The 18,438-nt window shown below is 36.9% G+C and overlaps 1 protein-coding gene and 1 pseudogene across 1 annotated transcript in view; both read left to right on the plus strand.

Annotated features, from left to right (window-relative positions):
* Positions 1-18,438, plus strand: part of ST6GALNAC5 (ST6 N-acetylgalactosaminide alpha-2,6-sialyltransferase 5) — a 186,021-nt gene that overhangs the window by 99,781 nt on the left and 67,802 nt on the right. The window lies entirely within an intron of this gene.
* LOC133761389 (U2 spliceosomal RNA) lies at positions 17,131-17,243 on the plus strand (annotated as a pseudogene).

Here is an 18,438-nt window from a genome sequence, read left to right on the forward strand (position 1 = left end):
CTGGATTTCAGCCCAGTGAGACCTGTATCAGACTTTTAACCTACAGAGATGCAAAAATCATAAGTTGTGCTGTTCTAAGCTTCTCTGTGATAAATTGTTTCAAGAGCAACAGAAAATTAATACAGTCCTCTAATGTCAACCACCAGCTATAGTCACCTGAACTAGTTATTGCAATAGCCTCTCAACTGATTCTGCTACTTCCAGTTCTGTCCTTCCATAACCCCTAATTGTCCCAAGCTGTTCTCTTGAAAAATACAAGTTCAATAATATTGGCTGGCTTAAAACTGTTCAATGAGTCCATTCCTTGAAGACCAAACCCAGAATTATTAATGGCCCAAACTACCTTCCTCCCCTCCCCACCTTGGGCACAGAAATTCCCCCTCAGATGTAACTTTCCTGGCTTTTATACTTGTTTTCCTGCTTTTCTTCACAATGTAATTATCTATGTGTATGTCTTTAAGTTATAAAATTTAGTTTTTTCAGTTTCTTGAATATTATATAAATAGAATAATGAATTAGTATTCCTTTCAGTATGACTTTCATTTAGTACTATCTTTGAGAATCATACTTTGCTTGCACTTGGAATTTGTTCATTTTTATTCAAATAACTCATCTATGAAGTCTTTTGGATTTGCTACATAAACAATTACTTCAAGATAATCAAGGAAAATTTTGTTGCTTCTTGCTTTAGCTTGAATGTGTTCCTCCAAATTTCATTTGTTGAAAATTCAATCTTCAAAGATATATATTAATGGTATTTGAAGGTGAGATTTTTGGAAGGTAATTAGAACAGGTGAGATCATGAGGCCAGGAGCCAGGAGCTTCTTCTGGGTCTCCCATTTGGGTGAAAGAGGCCCATGCACTAAGGCCATCTTCTGCTGCCCTACCAGGTACATCAGCAGGGAGCTGGATTGGGAGAGGAGCAACCAAGACTCAAACCAGCACCCATATGTGATGATGGCACTACAGGCAGAGGCTTAACATTCTATACCACAGTGTCAGCCCAGGCATTAGTGGCTTTATAAGAAGTTGAAGAGTGATCTAAGCTGGCACATTTGCCAGCCTTGTGATACCCTATGCGATGACAACAAGAAGGTCCTCACTTCATGCCAACACCTTGCTCTTGAACTTTTGAGCACCCAGACCATGAGTCAAAAAATGTTGCACATATTTTTTAAATTGCCCAAACTCAGATACTTTATTATGGCAATAGAAAACAGATTAAGACACTTTTCAAAACTATCTTTATTGTTTTGTTCTTTCCTGATTGCATTGTCTAGTACTTTACTATAGTTGTGAATTAAAATTTTGATGATAGCCATTCTTGTCTCATTTTCAATATCACAAAGAAAGATTTCAGCAAATCAGTATTAGTATGATGCTTGGTAAGAGTTATTTTTTGTTTTGTAGAAAGCAGTTATCAGATTAAAGAAATTCTCTGCTGTGTCTAATTTGCTAAATACTTTTGACATGGATTAATGTTGGAATTTACAATTAGTTCACATCTATCAACATGATCATAGCATATTTTCTACTTGAGACTGTTACGAGGTGAATTAAATTAATCTTTAAACTGTTAACCCGGCCAGCACCGCGGCTCACTAGGCTAATCCTCCACCTGCGGCACCGGCACTCCGGGTTCGTGTCCCGGTTGGGACGCCGGTTCTGTCCCGGTTGCTCCTCTTCCAGGCCAGCTCTCTGCTGTGGCCTTGGAAGGCAGTGGAGGATGGAGCAGGGAAGACCAGGAGGGGGCACTTGGCTCCTGGCTTCGGATTGGTGCTGCGCCGCGGGCTGTAGCAGCCATTTGGGGGGTGAACCAACGGAAGGAAGACCTTTCTCTCTGTCTCTCTCTCACTGTCTAACTCTGCCTGGCAAAAAAATAAATAAAATAGATTGTTAACCCAACCTTTTATACCTGGAATTTGATCATGACGCACACGTGCGTGCACGTGTGTGTGTATGTGTGTGTGTCTGTGTCTGTGTGTGTGTGTTGTTTTGCTGGGCTAAATTTCCTAATATTCAGGATTTTTACAATGTCATAAATGAACTATTTCATGGTTCTTCTTTCTCACGATGTTCTTATAAGATTGTACACTCAAGGTTATTCTGGTTTCATAAGGCAAGCTGTGGAATGACCTCTTTCTATTCCAATTCCTTCCTTAGATGTTTAGTGAAAATCATCAAAGAAATCATGAAGATAGGGAGTTTCATTATTGGAAAATTTTTGAACTGGAGATTCAGATTATCTATTCCTATTTGGTCTGTTTTGGTAAATTATGTTTTTCTAAGAATCTGTACATGAGTAGTTTTGTTGTTGTTATTGCCTTCCTTTTGAGTTTAATTTACTGTTATTCTAAGGTATCAAAATGGATAACTTAAATACGTTTCCCTCAAAACATGAATATAAATATAGCCTACAATTCATGTTTTATTCTTAGTCTAAAGTATTGTCTAATTTCCCATGTGATTTGTACTTTTGCCCAGTGGTTTTTTAGAACAACATTTCTTAATTTCTAATGATGTTTTTGGTTACTGATCACTAGTTTGCTATATGGTCAACAAAATGTACTATACTATTTCAGTAATTTATGACTCAACAAATGGATGATATTTATAAATTTTTGTATGTTCTTATATAGAATGAACACGGTGCATTTATTGTGCATTATAGTTGTCAACCAATTATAAGAGTTACTGTAGCATCTTATTCAAATCTTCTGTGAATATATTTTTGTCATATTTTAGCTATTACAGAGTAGTACTAAAATATTATTTTATTGTGATTGTTGATGAATCTAGTTCTTTTAATAACTATGACAATTTTTGCTTTAACTTTGAAAGCATTTTATTTGGTACAAATTTAGAATTATTATCTACCTAGGACACTGCTCCTTTTATTCTAGTACTTCTTCTCATCTTATTCTCTTCTTTGTTGAAGAGATACATTAGATTTCTTCTTTGTAGAGATACATTAGATTTCTTTCATTTATTGTCCCATGATTCCTTTTCCCATGTCTTGATTTGTGAAATTTTTACATCTGTGTATTTTAGAAATGTCTCCAGCCTATGGTTGTTTTTTAAGAAAAACTCCAATATGTCAACTCTTTTTAAAATGCTCCACTTATTGCATTTACATTTGATGAAATTACTGATGTCCTTGGATTTGATGTATTTATATTACAAATTGATTTTTATTTGTTCCTTGAGATTCTGTATTTCTTTGACTCTGTTTTTGCTTTCTTTTGGATTGATTGCAATTCCAATTATTTCATTTCATCCTTTCATTAACTCAGAAATTACATACTCTTTCATTATCCTTTTAGTGGTTATACTAAAACAATGATTTACAACTTTAGAACACATAAAAACTCCTGGAGGGCTTTTTTTAATTTTCAATTGATTTTACACACATACAATTAACTCTGTATTAAGTAAAGAGTTCAACAAACAGTATGAAGAGTAAAAAAAAAAAATAAATAAAACTATTCCTCCATAGTCAAGACAAGGACTTTTCAAGTCAATGCTTCTCAAAGTATCAATTTTACTTCTACATATTTCCTTTTAGGTGCTTTTTAGTTATCAGATCAGGGAGAACTATAGTACTTGTCCTTTTGGGACTGGCGATTTCACTAAGTATGATGTTTTCCAGATTCATCCATTTTGTTGCAAATGACCAGATTTCATTTTTATTTTTACTGCTGTGTAGTATTCCATAGGGTACATATCCCATAATTTCTTTATCCTGTCTTCAGTTGAGGGACATTTTGGTTGATTGCATGTCTTAGCTATTGTGAATTGAGCTGCAAAAAACATGGGGATACAGATAACTCTTTTAAGTACTGTTTTCATTTCCCTTAGGTAAATTCTCAGGAGTGGGATTGCTGGGTCATTTAGTAGGTCTATATTCAGGTTTCTGAGGTATCTACAAACTGTCTTCCATAGTGGTTTTAGCAGATTACATTCCCACCAACAGTGGATTAGGGTACATTTTTCCCCACATCCTCACCAGTATGTGTTGTTTGTTGATTTCCACATGAAAGCCATTCTAACTGGGGTGAGGTAAAACCTCCTTGTGGTTTTGATTTGCATTTCTCTGATGGGTAGTGATTCTGAGCACTTTTTCATGTGTCTGTTGGCCATTTAGATTTTCTCTTTTGAAAAATGTGTTTAAGTCCTTTATCCATCTCTTACGTGGATTGTTTGCTTTGTTGTGGAATTTCTTAATCTCTTTTTTTTAACTTTTATTTAATGAATATAAATTTCCAGTGTACAGTTTATGGATTACAATGGCTTCCCCCTCCCATAACTTCCCTCCCACCCACAACCCTCCCCTCTCCCGCTCCCTCTCCCCTTCCATTCACATCAAGATACATTTGCAATTCTCTTTATATACACAAGATCAATTTAGTATAAAGATTTCAACAGTTTGCACCCACATAGAAACACAAAGTGAAACATACTGTTTGAGTACAAGTTATAGCATTAAATCAAAATGTACAGCACATTATGGACAGAGATCCCACATGAGGAGCAAGTGCACAGTGACTCCTGTTGTTAACCCAACAAATTGACACTCTAGTTTATGGTGCCAGTAACCACCCTAGGCTGTTGTCATGAGTTGCCAAGGCTATGGAAGCCTTCCAAGTTTGCCGACTCTGATCATATTTAGACAAGGTCATAAAAGACAGAGTGAGGATAGTAACCAATGATCCTAAGAGTGGCATTTACCAGGTTTGAACAATTATACAGCATTAAGTGGGGAAGAGGACCACCAGTACACACAGGTTGGGAGTAGAGCCATTGGTGGTAGAGTAGAGGTTATGATTACGAAGGAATGAGGCCCAAGTGCGCTAGACAGGGTCTAGAACAAAGGACAGAGTCATTATTACAGGAGCTAAGAAAGGTGCTGTCTAAGCTACAATTAAGTTTTCTGATTGAGAGGCAAGTAGAACCTGATAGAAGGGGCTTGATAATAATCTGGTGGGCTTTAGGCTTTGTAAATTAAGAGGCCCAGACCTATCTATCTCTTCACTTGGGGTATATCCTAAGGGAGGTGTGAACCTCCTAGGGGAAGGCACTCTGTTGACTTTCATTACTTGGCTGGCCTGGGAGGAGAGCTGGCCAGGTAAAGGCAGGTGGCATCTCTAACAGGAAATTTACAGTTCTGCCTGCAATGTTGCTGACCCTACTTGACTGTCCCCTCAGCTGCAGTGGTCACTTTGGAAGTTGGGCTGAGTGAAGGGTTTTTCAGCTTAGAGCCAATAAGATCTGTGGCTCTGACCTGGGCATCCTTCGACTCCAGGGCAGGTCCATTTCCAGTGATCCAACTCTTGGCAGAGCTGCCAGGGCTCTTCACAAGCTGACTTCTGCTGAAGCCCAGGCTTACCACATTGAAAGCCACTGCAGTGGACTGGCCTGTTGGGTGTCCTTGAGGGCAGATCACTGTACAGATCAGCCATTTATAGGCCTGCCACCCATTGCTTCTGATGCCTAGCTTTCTTTTCCTCCTGGTTTGTGTTAAAGCAGACCAGAGGATGCAAGTCAAGGGAGTGCCCATGTCCCATCTCTAATCTTCGGTGGCCTGAACTACAAGTCTATAGTCACAGGCATGTTCTGTAGTAGTTTTTCTAAGGTAGACAATGCCCATGAGGAAAATTATATTCTCACTTTAAAATTTTCTTTCCCTTTGGTCTGAAAGGGAGGTTTTTTTTCTACTTACTGTATACTTCACTGATGGCGAAGTAAATCTAGCTATGAGATTATTATTTAAGTTCTTATTTTGGCTATGCTATTACAGAAAAATGTTAGCCATCTCTTTTATAAGGTCTAAAGATTAAATTGTGCATCCTACAGATTCCTTCATAATAGAATTAGTTTCCTACCTTGAGAATAGAGAAATGAAAGAACAAGTTGGGCTTAGAATAGAGAAATGAGGGAGCAAGTCCTAGATCGCTTGCTGACAATAGCAATATTACATGAATACTTAGCAAACAGTTTCAACCATTAGATAACAACTTAAGAAAACATTTACCAGAAGGTCCAATGCCTTCTATAAATTTTAAGAATCATGTATTTGGAAACACCTCTTAAATATCTAACATGGTGTAGTTTGTTTAACCAGTAAACTTAAGCACAACCATATAAAATGTTTTTAGTTTCTTTCTACTAACAAGTTTAAAACATATGATACAGAGATTCCGGTCACACAAATTAAAATGTATCTTTGATTAAATTTAGCAGCTTAGATTTATGGGCAATCTAATCATAAGCCAATTAAAATAAAACTCTTAATAAAATTTTCCCATGTGGATATACAATATATACACACATATAACATAGCATAATAGTCCAATATAGCAATTTTAATAATAGCTTTTAAAATCTTTAACTCTTTTTGTAGATTGCCAATTGATTTGAATTGCTTTTTGTTTTTAGTAACCTCAGTTAACCATATATCTCTTTGTATATTCTGGTTATTTGTCCTTTATCAGTTGCATTGTTTGCAAATAATTTTTCCCATTCTATTGGTTGCCTCTTCACTTTCCTGAGTGTTCCTTTTGCAGTACAGTAACCTCTGTTTGATGTAATCCCGTTTGTGAATTTTGCTTTCATTGCCTGTTCCTCTGAGGTCTTTTCCAAGAACCCTTTACCTATGCCAATGTCTTGCAGGGTTTCCCCAATGTTCTCTAATAATTTGATGGTATAATGTCAAAAAATTTAGGTCTTTAATCCATTTTTGATGAATTTTAGTGTAAGGTGTAAGGTGGGGGTCTTTCTTCATACATATGGAGATTCAATTTTTCCAGCACCATGTGTTGAAGAGACTGTCCTTGCTCCAGGGATTGGTTTCTGCTCCTTGGTCAAATTTAAGTTGGTTGTAGGTGCTTGGATTGATTTCTGGCATTTCTATTCTGTTCCATTGATCTATCCATCTGTTTTTGTACCAGTACTAGACTGTTTTGATTATAACTGCCTTGTAATATGTCTTGAAATCTGTATTCTGATGCTTCCAGCTTTGTTTTTGTTGTATAAGACTGCTTTAGCAATTCGAGATCTCCTGTGTTTCCATATGAATTGCAACATCATTTGTCCTAGACCTGAGAAGAATGTCTTTGGTATTTTGATTCGTATTGCATTGAGTTTGTAAATTGCTTTTGGAAGAATGGGCATTTTAATGATATTGATTCTTCCAATCAATGAACATGGAAGATCTTTTCCATTTTTTTTTGTAATTTCTTTTATTTCTTTAATATTTTGTAAATCTCATCCAAGAGATCTTTGACATTCTTGGTTAAATATATTCCATAGTATTGATTTTTTTCATAGCTATTGTGAATGAGATTGATCTTAGAAGTTTTTTCTCAGTCTTGACATTGTCTGTATATAATACTGATTTTTGTGTATTGACTTTATATCCTGCCACTTTACCAAACTCTTCTATGATTTCCAATAGTCTCCTGGTGGAGTTTTTGGTTCCCTATATATAGAATCATGTCATCTGCAAATAAGGATAGTTTGACTTCCTCCTTCCCAATTTGTATTCCTTTGATTCCTTCCTTCCTTCCTTCCTTCCTTCCTTCCTTCCTTCCTTCCTTCCTTCCTTTCTTTCTTTCTTCCTTTCTTTCTTTCTTTCTTTCTTTCTTTCTTTCTTTCTTTCTTTCGCCTAATAGCTCTGGCTAAAACTGACTATACAGAATAGCAATGGTGACTGCGGGCATCCCTGTCTGATTATGGCTATCAGTGAGAATGCTTTCAACATTTCCCTATTCAATACTGCTCTGTCTGGGGGTTTGTTGTAAATTGCCTTGAATGTGTTGAGTAACGTTGAGTCTGTATCCAATTTGCTTAAAGTTTTAATCATGAAAGGGTGTTGCATTTTATCAAATGCTTTCTCTGCATCTATTTAGATAATCATATATGATTTTTGTTCTGCAGATGTTAATGTGATGTGTCACTTTGATTGATTTGCGAATGTTGAAACATCTCTGTATACCAGGGATAAATCTCACGTGGTTTGGGTGGATGATATATCTGATGTGTTTTGGATCCAATTGCCTAGATTTTGTTGAGGATTTTGCATCTATGCTCATCAGAGAAATTGGTCTGTAATTCTCTTTCTCTGTTGTGCTTTTTTTTTTTTTTTTCAAGTTTAGGAATTAAGATGACCCTGGCTGCATAGGAAGAATTTGGGAGGATTCCCTCCCTTTCAGTGGTTTTGAATAACTTGAGAAGAATTGGAGTTAGTTCTTTCAATGTCTGGTAGAATTCAGCAGTGAATCCACCCAATCCTGGAATTTTCTTTGTGTGGAGGGTCTTCATTACTGATTCAATTTCTACCTTGGTAATGGATCTATTTAGGTTTTCAGTTTCTTCATGGCTCAATTTAGGTAGGTTGTATGTGTCAAGGAATCTATCTATTTCTTCTGGGTTTTCCAGTTTGTTGACATACAGCTATTAGAAGTAATTCCTGATGGTTCTTTTTATTTCTGTGGTGTCTGTTGTTTCATTTACTTTTTCATCTCTAATTTTATTTATTTGGATCTTCTCTTTTCTTTGGCTAGTTGGGCCAATGGCATGTGTCAATTTTGCTTATATTTTCAAAAAACAGCTCCTGATTTGCTGATCTTTTGTATTTTTGTTTCAATTTTATTGATTTCTTCTCTAATTTTAGTTATTTCTCTTTTCCTAATAGCTGGGCTTTGTTTGCTGATGTTTTTCTAGATCCTTGAGATGCATTGATAGCTCATTTATTTGGTGCCTTTCCAATTTCTTGATGTAGGCACCAGCTGCTATAAACTTTCCTCTTAACACTGTTTTTTCTGTATCTCATAACTTTTGATATGTTGTATTATCATCTTCATTTGTCTCCAGAAAGTTTCTGATTTCTCTTTTGATTTCTTCTATGATCCACTGCTCATTCAGGAGCATGTTGTTCAGTCCCCATGTGTTTGCATATCCTCTAGAGATTCCTGAGTTGCTGATTTCCAGCTTCATTCCATTGTGGTCTGAGAAGCTGCATGGTATGATTTTGATATTTTTGAATTTGCTGAGACTTGCTTTATGGCCTAGTATATGGTCAATCCTAAGGAAAGTTCCTTGCACTGGTGAGACGAATGTGTATTCTGAAACTGTAGTATGAAAAGCTCTGTAAGTATCTGTTAGGTCCATTTAGTTTATAGTGTCAATTAATTGTGTGGTTTCCTTGCTGATTTTCTTTCTAGTTGATCTGTCCATTGCTGAAAGTGGGGTATTGAATTCCCCCATTGCTATTGTGTTGGAGTCTATGTCTCCCTTTAGATCCCTTAACATTTCTTTTAAATAGCCAGGTGCCCTGTAATTAGGTGCACATATGTTTATAATAGTTACATATTCCTGTAGAATTGATTCCTTAATCATTACATAGTGCCATTCTTTGTCTCTTTTAACAGTTTTTGTGTTAAAATCTATTTTGTCTGATATTAGGATGGTCACACCAGCTCTTTGTTGGTTTCTGTTAGCATGGAATATCTTTTTCCATCCTTTCACTTTCTGTGCATCTTTGTTGGTGGGATGTGTTTCTTATAGGCAGCAAATAGATGGGTTTTATTTTTTAATCCATTCAGCCAGTCTGTGTCTTTTAACTGGAAAGTTGAGGTCATTTACATTCAAAATAACTAATGATAAATAATGACTTTGACTTGCTGTTTTTCCATAAATATTCCTAATTTTTTACTTTGGATTTCCTTTGTACTTTCACTAGGAGATTTTCTTCCTTTACCTTCTTTTGAAGTGTTGACAATGCTTCTGTGCAGCACATCCTTAAGCATCTTTTGCAGGGTTGGATGAAAAATTCTTTCAATTTCTCTTTGTTATGGAAGGTCTTTATTTCACCTTTGTTCAGAAATGAATACAGGTGATATCTGCAAGACGTTCTTCAAAATGTTGTGGGAAATGTAATTATTGCTCCCATGAAGAGTATTTCAGTTGAGTTGATATGAATGCAAGGTATAGTATTTGAGTTGATAGTCCTTTTCTCTTAAGACTTGGAATATATCTTGCCATTCTCTCCTAGCCTGTAGGGTTTCAGACTCAAAGTCTGCTGTCAGTTTAGTTGGAGAGCTTCTGAAAGTAACCTGGCCTTTCTCTTATGCATATTTTAGAATCTTTCCTTTATGTTTTACTGTGGAGAGTTTGCTTACAATGTGTTGTGGTGAAGCTCTTTTCTGGTTATGTTTATTAGGAGTTCTATGTGCTTCCTGTACTTGGATGCCCCTTTCTTTCTCCAAATTAGGGAAATTTTCTATTACTATTTCACTTACGGTGACACACCCAGGTTTGGAGTGGTAAATCTCTCTCTCTTTTTTTAATCAGAGGGGTGGTTTGTTCTTGTCTCTTGGTATAGATTCACCTGAGCTCCTCTCCTCAACAGAGACCAGTCCCTGGGTGTTAGCTTGTCTGCTATGAACAAGAACCACACAAAGGATCTGTGTAGTCCTCAATGTAAGTTCAGATTCCCCAGCAATGTCCCTCACCAAATAACCAAGGAGCTCCAAGCATGTGGAGCCTCCCACAGTGACTGCCCAAAGTCCCAGCCATGCCCTGAGTCTCCCCACACAACCTCAGTGTTTTCACAATCCCAGTACACAAGTCTCTCATAATCACAAGCACCCAGCCCCCTGTCTGTTCTCCCCACCAGACTCAGGAGTCTTCACTGGACTGGTTGCTGGGTGCAGACAGGGGATAGTGCAGCTGTTACATATATTCAAAATGGCACGTGCTCTTTATCAGCTTATTACAGGATGCCATTGCATGGTGATCGTGGAGAGAGAAACATGCCCTCACTTTGTTTTTCTCCTCTAGTTTGACAGGGACTCTATGCCCCATGGGGCTCCAAGCCAGATTCTCTCTATGCTCTTCCTGCAGCTCTTTTGCCAGTGGCTTGGGCTGTTGCAGTCTGGTCTCACCTCACTCTCCAACACTAGTGCAGAGGCTCTTGCTGCTTGGGTCCTGAGTTGTGCACATCCACATCCTCCACGTAGTTCCACTTTGTGTAGAGTTTCCTCTGCTGTTTTGTCCCTAATTCTTACCTGAGACTGCACTCTTTCCACTTTTTAAAAGGATCCTCTCTTGGACTAGACTTGGAGGACTTTTTAAAAGTCAGAAGATTAAACCAGATTTAGCAGACCAGATCTGTGGTATAGTGGGCTAAGCTGCTGTCTGCCATGCCACATCCCCTGTGGGTGCAAATTGGAGTCCTGGCTCATCTACTTCCCATCTAGCTGCCTGTTAATACACCTGGGAAAGCTGTGGAAGAGGGCCCAAGTACTTTGAGCCCTTGCACCCATCTGGGAAACCTGGATGACGCTTCTCACTTCTGACTTCAGTTAGACCCAGCCCTAGCCATTGCAGCCGTCTAGGGAGTGAACCAGCAAGCGGATGGAAGTTTTCTCTCTCTGCCTCTGTCTTTCTCTTTGTAACTCCACCTTTCAAATAAATAAAACAATCTTAAAAAAAAAAAAGAAATCAGATTTAAAATTAGTAGAAAATCAAGTCTTCGTATGTACTTTCTTGAACTTTTTAAAGATCCTTCATATGCATGGATTTCAAATATTTTTTGTTCCAAAATAAAATTACCTTTTATTCCCATTTCCCACAACATTTTGAAGAACGTCTTGCAGGTATCAGGGCTCTATCCCCTGAGCATTTCAGTCCATCAGTCTGGGAAAAAGTTAATATTTCAAGTTCCCAGGTGATGCTGACACAACTAGCCAGACAACACTTTGAGAACCACTGTAAGAGATTATAAGTTGCATCCCTTGATTTATCACAGTTTAATCTCAATTGGTACTTTAACCTTTCTAGACAATTCAAAGATCTTAGAATACTTAACTCTGTTACCTTACTCCAAAATTATGCATAATTGCTATCATAAATATTAAAGCTTGTCAAATTTTAAAACTCAAAAACATTATCATTATTATTATTGTATAGTTAATAATATTGATTTAAATGTACCCAAACAATTCATTTTTTAAAAGAAATTTCATTTATTATTTATTTGAGAGGCAGGTGGAGAGAGAGAGAGCGCTGCTGCCTCCCATTGACAGGGAGCTAGAGTCAGGACTTCGAGCTGGGTTTCAAACCCAGAGACTCCATTGCAGGATGTGAATGTTTTAACCACTAGGCTCAATGCCTGTCCTCGGTTTCCTTGCTTTACATAGCTTTTTTCTTTTTGTGGTTCCAATTTCCTATCAGGAGTTGTTTCCTTATGCCTGAAGAATTTTTCATATTCTTAGTGTTGCTCTGTCAGTGACAAATTCTTTTCATTTTCAATTGTCTGGAAATATTTTCATTTTAATCTCATTTTAAAGAAAATTTCCTTTGGGTATACAATTCTAGGTTGATAGATATTTTCCTTTATCACTTTAAAAATATTTTTCTGTCCCCTTCTGACCTTCATTATTTGTTGTTTTTTTTTTTTCTTTGAGAAGGAAACCTATCAATGTAATTATTGCTCCTATGAAGATCATGTATAAGTTTTTCTGATTGTTTTCTAATTTTCTAAACATTAATTTGCTGGGATATTTCACCATGATGTGTTTAAATGTGAGTGTTGTTTTGCTACTCCTCCACTTTGTGTTTTTACAACGTTTTGTTTGTGGTTGATGCTTTATTTATGTTTGGAAAAATCATCAGCCATTATCTCTTCAACTACAGCTACTACCCCTCCTCCCGTCCTTGCTCCTGGGATTGTCGTTGTGTATGTTAAACTTCCATGTAGCTACTGCCTCTTACGCTGACCAAGTATCTTCTATCCTTTCCCTTTGTGCTTCACTGCTAGGACTTGTCATTCACTAATGACGATCTGTTGTTAAATCAAATTATTAACTTCCTGTTTGATGTTGGTAACTTTTTAGCTCTGTAACCTCTATTCGATTCCTTGTTTTTCCAGTTCTATAACCAAATTATCAACCTTCTGTTTTCACTCATTTAAATTCTGTATCAAAACATTTCAATACCAGAGGGTTTCTTTGGATATCTTTCTATTGTGCTTTTATGTGAGGCCTTCTCTTTCAAATAAATAAAATAATTTTTAAAAGAATATTTTACTACCTTCCCATTTTTACAGAAGTTATACTTTACAATTCTGCTTTTATTTACTTTCCTAATACATCCTTAAAAGCTTTTCGTATCAATACATACGAATCTTCATTCTTTTTTGATAATGTATAGATATCTCTCCTATGAATATACCATACCTCTTCCTTCAGTCAGTACCGAACTGTTCATGAAATTCTGAGTTATTTCTCTTCCCTTGTTTTCATAATTTTAAAACATTATATATATGTCATGTTGCACATGAGAATATACTCTCTGTAGAATAAATTTCTGGAAGTGAAATTCTGAGTCTGTAAGTAGATGCATTTGTCATGTTGGCAGACAGTGCCAACTGCCCTCCATATAGGTTGTACCATTTTACACTCTCATCATCAATAACTGAAATTGCCTGTTTCCATCTATTCTCACTCTCAGTAGCTAATACTTTCAGAATTTAGTTGTTCTTGGTGGCTTTATTTCTTATTTCTAGTTGTGAGCAGCGTGAGCATGGTTGTGGATGCTGAGGAACCATGTAAAACAGCACTACCCCTTTACCCACCCTTCCATTGCTTGGTTGGTCTTTATCAACTGATAGGAGAGAATTATCTATTAGGGACATTAATCATTTGTCTTAGCAAATGTTTTCCCAGTTTGCAACATGTGCATTGGCTTTGCAGACGGAAAGAATTTGTTTCAGTTTGTTTACCTGTTTATAGTTTTGTTTGAAATATAGAGAATTTTTTTTTGTAAATGCAGAATTTATCAAGCTTTCTAAATCAGAGTTCTTTAGAGAAACAGAGCCAATAGGATGCATATGATTCTACAGAGAGGTTTATTTAAATAGGAATTGGTTCACACAATTATGGAGGATGGCAAGTCCAGACTCTGCAAGGTGGGCTGGATGGCTGGAGACCCACAGGCCAGCAAATGTTGTAGTTACAATCTGAAGACTGTCTGCTCAAAGAATTCCCTCTTCCTTGTGAGTCAGCAATAGGGCCTTCAACTAATTGGATGAGACCCTCCTACCTTATGGAGAGCAATCTGCTTTACTCAAAGTCCACTAATTCAAATGATAATCACCTCCAAAAACACCCTCAGGGAAGCATCTAGAATAGCGTTTGACCAAGTATCTGGGCACCGAAGCCCAGCCAGTTGACACATGAAATTAGCTATCACACTTTCCTTTACAGCTTCTGGCTTTGTGTGTCATATTTGGAGACTTCTCTCCCACTTCGAAGTTATAAAAGAATCCTTCCATTTTTACCAATAATGCTTTTCTTTTTATGTTAAATGTTTAATTCCATTGAAAATTCTCTTTTGTATGTGTGTTCAAAAGGTATCCAATTGTACCAATATCATGTATTGAATAGAACCATAATTATTTTCCCTGCTTACTTAAGATGTCAACCTTTTACTAAAGTTTTAAGTGCTTTTAGATCTCTGTCAGAGCTTTGTGTTCTGATGGAATTGATTCATTTGCCTAGTTATGCAATGAAAATGGACTGCTTTGTTTTTAGGGCTTTCTTTTAATTTTTTTAAATTTATTTTATTTTAAAGGTGAGGAAGAAACAGAGAAAGAGAGAGAGAGAGATGGAGACCTCATCCACTGGTTCAGTTACCAAATGCCTACAACAGCCAGGGCTGGGTCAAATCTATTCTAAAAGCCTAGAACTAAAGCAAGGCTCCCCCACGTGTGTGGCAGGGACCTGAGTACTCGAGCCTTCACTTGCTGCCTCTCATGGTGAATATTAGCAGGAAGCTAGCATTGAGAGTGGAGTCAGAGCTTGAACCCAGGCACTCTGATTCAGATGAAGGCATCCCAAGCCCTAGGCTACTTTAATTGCTGAAGCTTTCCAGAGTTTTAATTTCTGACAAAGCTAGTTCTATCTCTCATTTGTTTTCTTAACTATTCTAATTTATAAAAGAGAAAAATCAACTGATCTGGTTACAGGGAAGAAATGGTAAGTGCTTTTATTAGATTCTAATTGAAATTATCAGCACAGGTTTACATCTTTGTGATTTTTGACTCTTTGCTTCAAAAAACGTAGTATGCTTTTTCATTTCTTGAAGTCTGCTTTTGTATTCTTGAGACCTGTTTTAGAGACATTTTTCCTTAATAGAAGTCTGCAAATTTTCTCAGTAAATTTATTCATAGATATTTTATTATTTTTGTTGCTGTTGTAAATGAGGTGTGGTATGAAAGTTATTGATTTTTGTATATTAATTTATTACCTGATACATTATTGCATTTCTTTATTGCTTGGATAGAATTTTAGATATGAAATCATATCACTCCTTCTCCTTTCCAATTTTCATAACTGATCTTTCTCTCATCATAATTTCATGAGATTGAAAGTCTAGTACACAGTTAAATAATAATGTTAATACTTGATATTCTTTTCTTGTGAGGATTCTTGTAGTGTTTCTCCATCAATAATGGCACTGGCTTTGGGACAGAAGTGGATACATTGGCTCATGTTAATCTATTGATTAACATCATTTGCTAACAAATTACTGTTTTTCAAAAATGGATTTAGATGTTTTGAATGATTTTCTATATCAATGAAGATTATATTTTTTCTCTCTTGACCTATTAAACTGCTAAGTTTAACCTATATATTACCCAATATTGAACAGTCTTTGTATAGGTGCATTAAATTCTATTTGATCATAATGATTAATTTTGCAGCATTATAAAATTCAAAAACTAGAAATACAATCCACAATATCATCAACAGAGTAATAGAGAAGTTGCAGTGTTTATATATGTAAAATGTTATGCATGAGGGTGGGCATTCAGTCTATTGGTTAATATGTCAACTGGGACACCTGCATCCCATATTAAATCAGAATGCCTGGATTCAAGTCCCAGCTCTGCTCTCAAGTCCAACTGCCTGCTAATGCATACACTGGGAGACATCAGTGGTGTTGGCTCAAGTAGTTGGGTTCCCACCATTGACATGGGAGACCTGGACTGGGTTCCTGTTTCCTGGCTTCATCCTGGCCTAGCCATTTTAGGCTTTCAGGGTGTGAATCAGTGGGTGGAAGCCCTTTTTCTGTTGTGGTCTCTATCTGTCCTCTGTCTCTCAAAAATAAATAGCTAAAGGCAAAGTTTTAAAATTATGAGTAAATGTAAATTAACAGAGTATGAGAATCTGCACCAAGATGAATAAATCTTATAAACTAACTTTGTATCCTTCACCACCACCACCACCCCCAAAAAAAGACACAGACACAAAAGAATAAATAGTGCATGACCTTATTTGTATACATACAAATGTGGAAAAATTAAGCTGTCATAAATGAGGATGTGTATTTTTTTTATTATTTTTTTTTTGACAGGCAGAGTGGACAGTGAGAGAGAGACAGAGAGAAAGGTCTTCCTTTTGTCGTTGGTTCACCCTCCAATGGCCGCTGCGGCAGGCCGGCGCACCACGCTGATCCGATGGCCGGAGCCAGGTGCTTCTCCTGGTCTCCCATGGGGTGCAGGGCCCAAGCACTTGGGCCATCCTCCACTGCACTCCCTGGCCACAGCAGAGAGCTGGCCTGGAAGAGGGGCAACCGGGACAGGATCGGTGCCCCGACCGGGACTAGAACCCTGTGTGCCGGCGCCGCAAGGCGGAGGATTAGCCTAGTGAGCCGCGGCGTCGGCGAGGATGTGTATTTTAAGGAGACAGTTGTGAAAGTCAGAATAGTTGCTTTAAAAGACAGGGAAGGGTGACTGGACAGGGTTATGAGGGGATTTCTCAGGTGCTGGAATGTTTGAAATCTTGACGTGGGCAGTATTTGCATACATACATGTTCTACAATAATTCATAGAGCTTTACATCTAATGTGTTTATTAGGTTATGAAAAAGCCTTTTTAAATTATTTGCTAATAACGTATTTAGTGTTTTTGCTACACCATCCAAAAGTGAAAGTGTCTATAGTTTTCTCTTGCTTTTATTCATTTTTGAAACTTGGTATGCTGATTACATCAAAGATCTTGAAACTATAACTTTTTGGTCTTAGCTCAGAAAGTGTTAAAATCACTGTGTAATTTCTTCATTGTATATCGCTTCTAGGCCTTTTGGCTAAGATCAAGTGTAGTATCTGTTCTTATCAGATTAATTTCTTCATTGTATACAGATTTAGTAGAAGTCTCCTGTAAATCTGTCTGAGCCTGTTTTTTTTTCCTGTATGTTTCAGAAGAGATAGTTCTTTAACAGTTTTCTATTTTTCTAAAATTTTTATTTTTTTCTTCATTTATTTGAAAAGCAGGTACAGAAACAGACAGACAGACATGTCCCCTCTGCAAGTTCACTCCCCAAACGTCAGCAACAGTCAGGATTGCGTCAAGCCAAAGCTGGGAGTTGAAAACTCCATCAGGGTCTCCCAGATTGGGGGCAAGAACAAACATAGTTGAGCCCTTACCTGCTGCCTTCCAGAGTACATATTAATAGGAACTTGGAGCGGGACGTTGAGCCAGGACTCAAACTCTAACTCCAATGTGGGATGGAAGGTCTTAACTGTTGGCCAAATGGCTGCCCCACAAGCTTTAGATTTGTTTGTTTATAAAAGCTGGTCCACTTAGGACTGTTCAGTATTCCTGTTCACATTTCATGAATTACAGTTTCCTAGAAAATTCTCAGTTTTATCTAGGTTTTCTTATTTGCATCAAAATAAAGTAGTGCCTTATAATATTTTCATTTCCTCTGTTTTAATGGTTTTCTTTCCCATGTCATTTTCTAGTTGTGAACCTGAATATTCTCCTCCTTCCCCTTAATTAATGAAATTAATAATTGGAGTGTTGTGTATTTTTATTTATTTATCTGGTTATTATAGTGTCTAAATCATTGCTTTTCAAATGTTGCACTCTCTGCATATCACCTAGAAGTCTAGCTACAGTGCTGACCCGGATTCAGTAGTTCTATCCTGGGATCCAGGATTCTGCATTTGTTGCCGGTACCCAGGGATACCAATACTGCTTGCCTAAGGCTCAAATTGAGCATGATAATGTCCTAGCACATCTATTTCTTCTCATTATATGTTTTTATCTGTAGTAATTTCTGCCTTCAATTTGTTCCCAATGTACTGAAACAGATATTCAATACTTTTATTTTCATTCCATTTGATTATTAATGGAAAATACTTTTTAAAAGTTAATTCACTAGCTAAAGTAATTAACCATTTATCATATTGAATGTTTCTATGAATTGCTGTGAAGACAACTATCTTCTGCTTGAGTAACTTTGACATATGGCATTTTTACCATCTCTTTTTACAGATATTTGGATATTTCTCAGTTGTGCCTATGAGTTATATGAAAGAAGTTCTTAACTTTTAAGTGATCCGGACCTTTGTTTTCTGAATCATATTAAT

Source organism: Lepus europaeus, chromosome 5, assembly GCF_033115175.1.
Source record: "Lepus europaeus isolate LE1 chromosome 5, mLepTim1.pri, whole genome shotgun sequence".
NCBI classification, from domain to species: domain Eukaryota; kingdom Metazoa; phylum Chordata; class Mammalia; order Lagomorpha; family Leporidae; genus Lepus; species Lepus europaeus.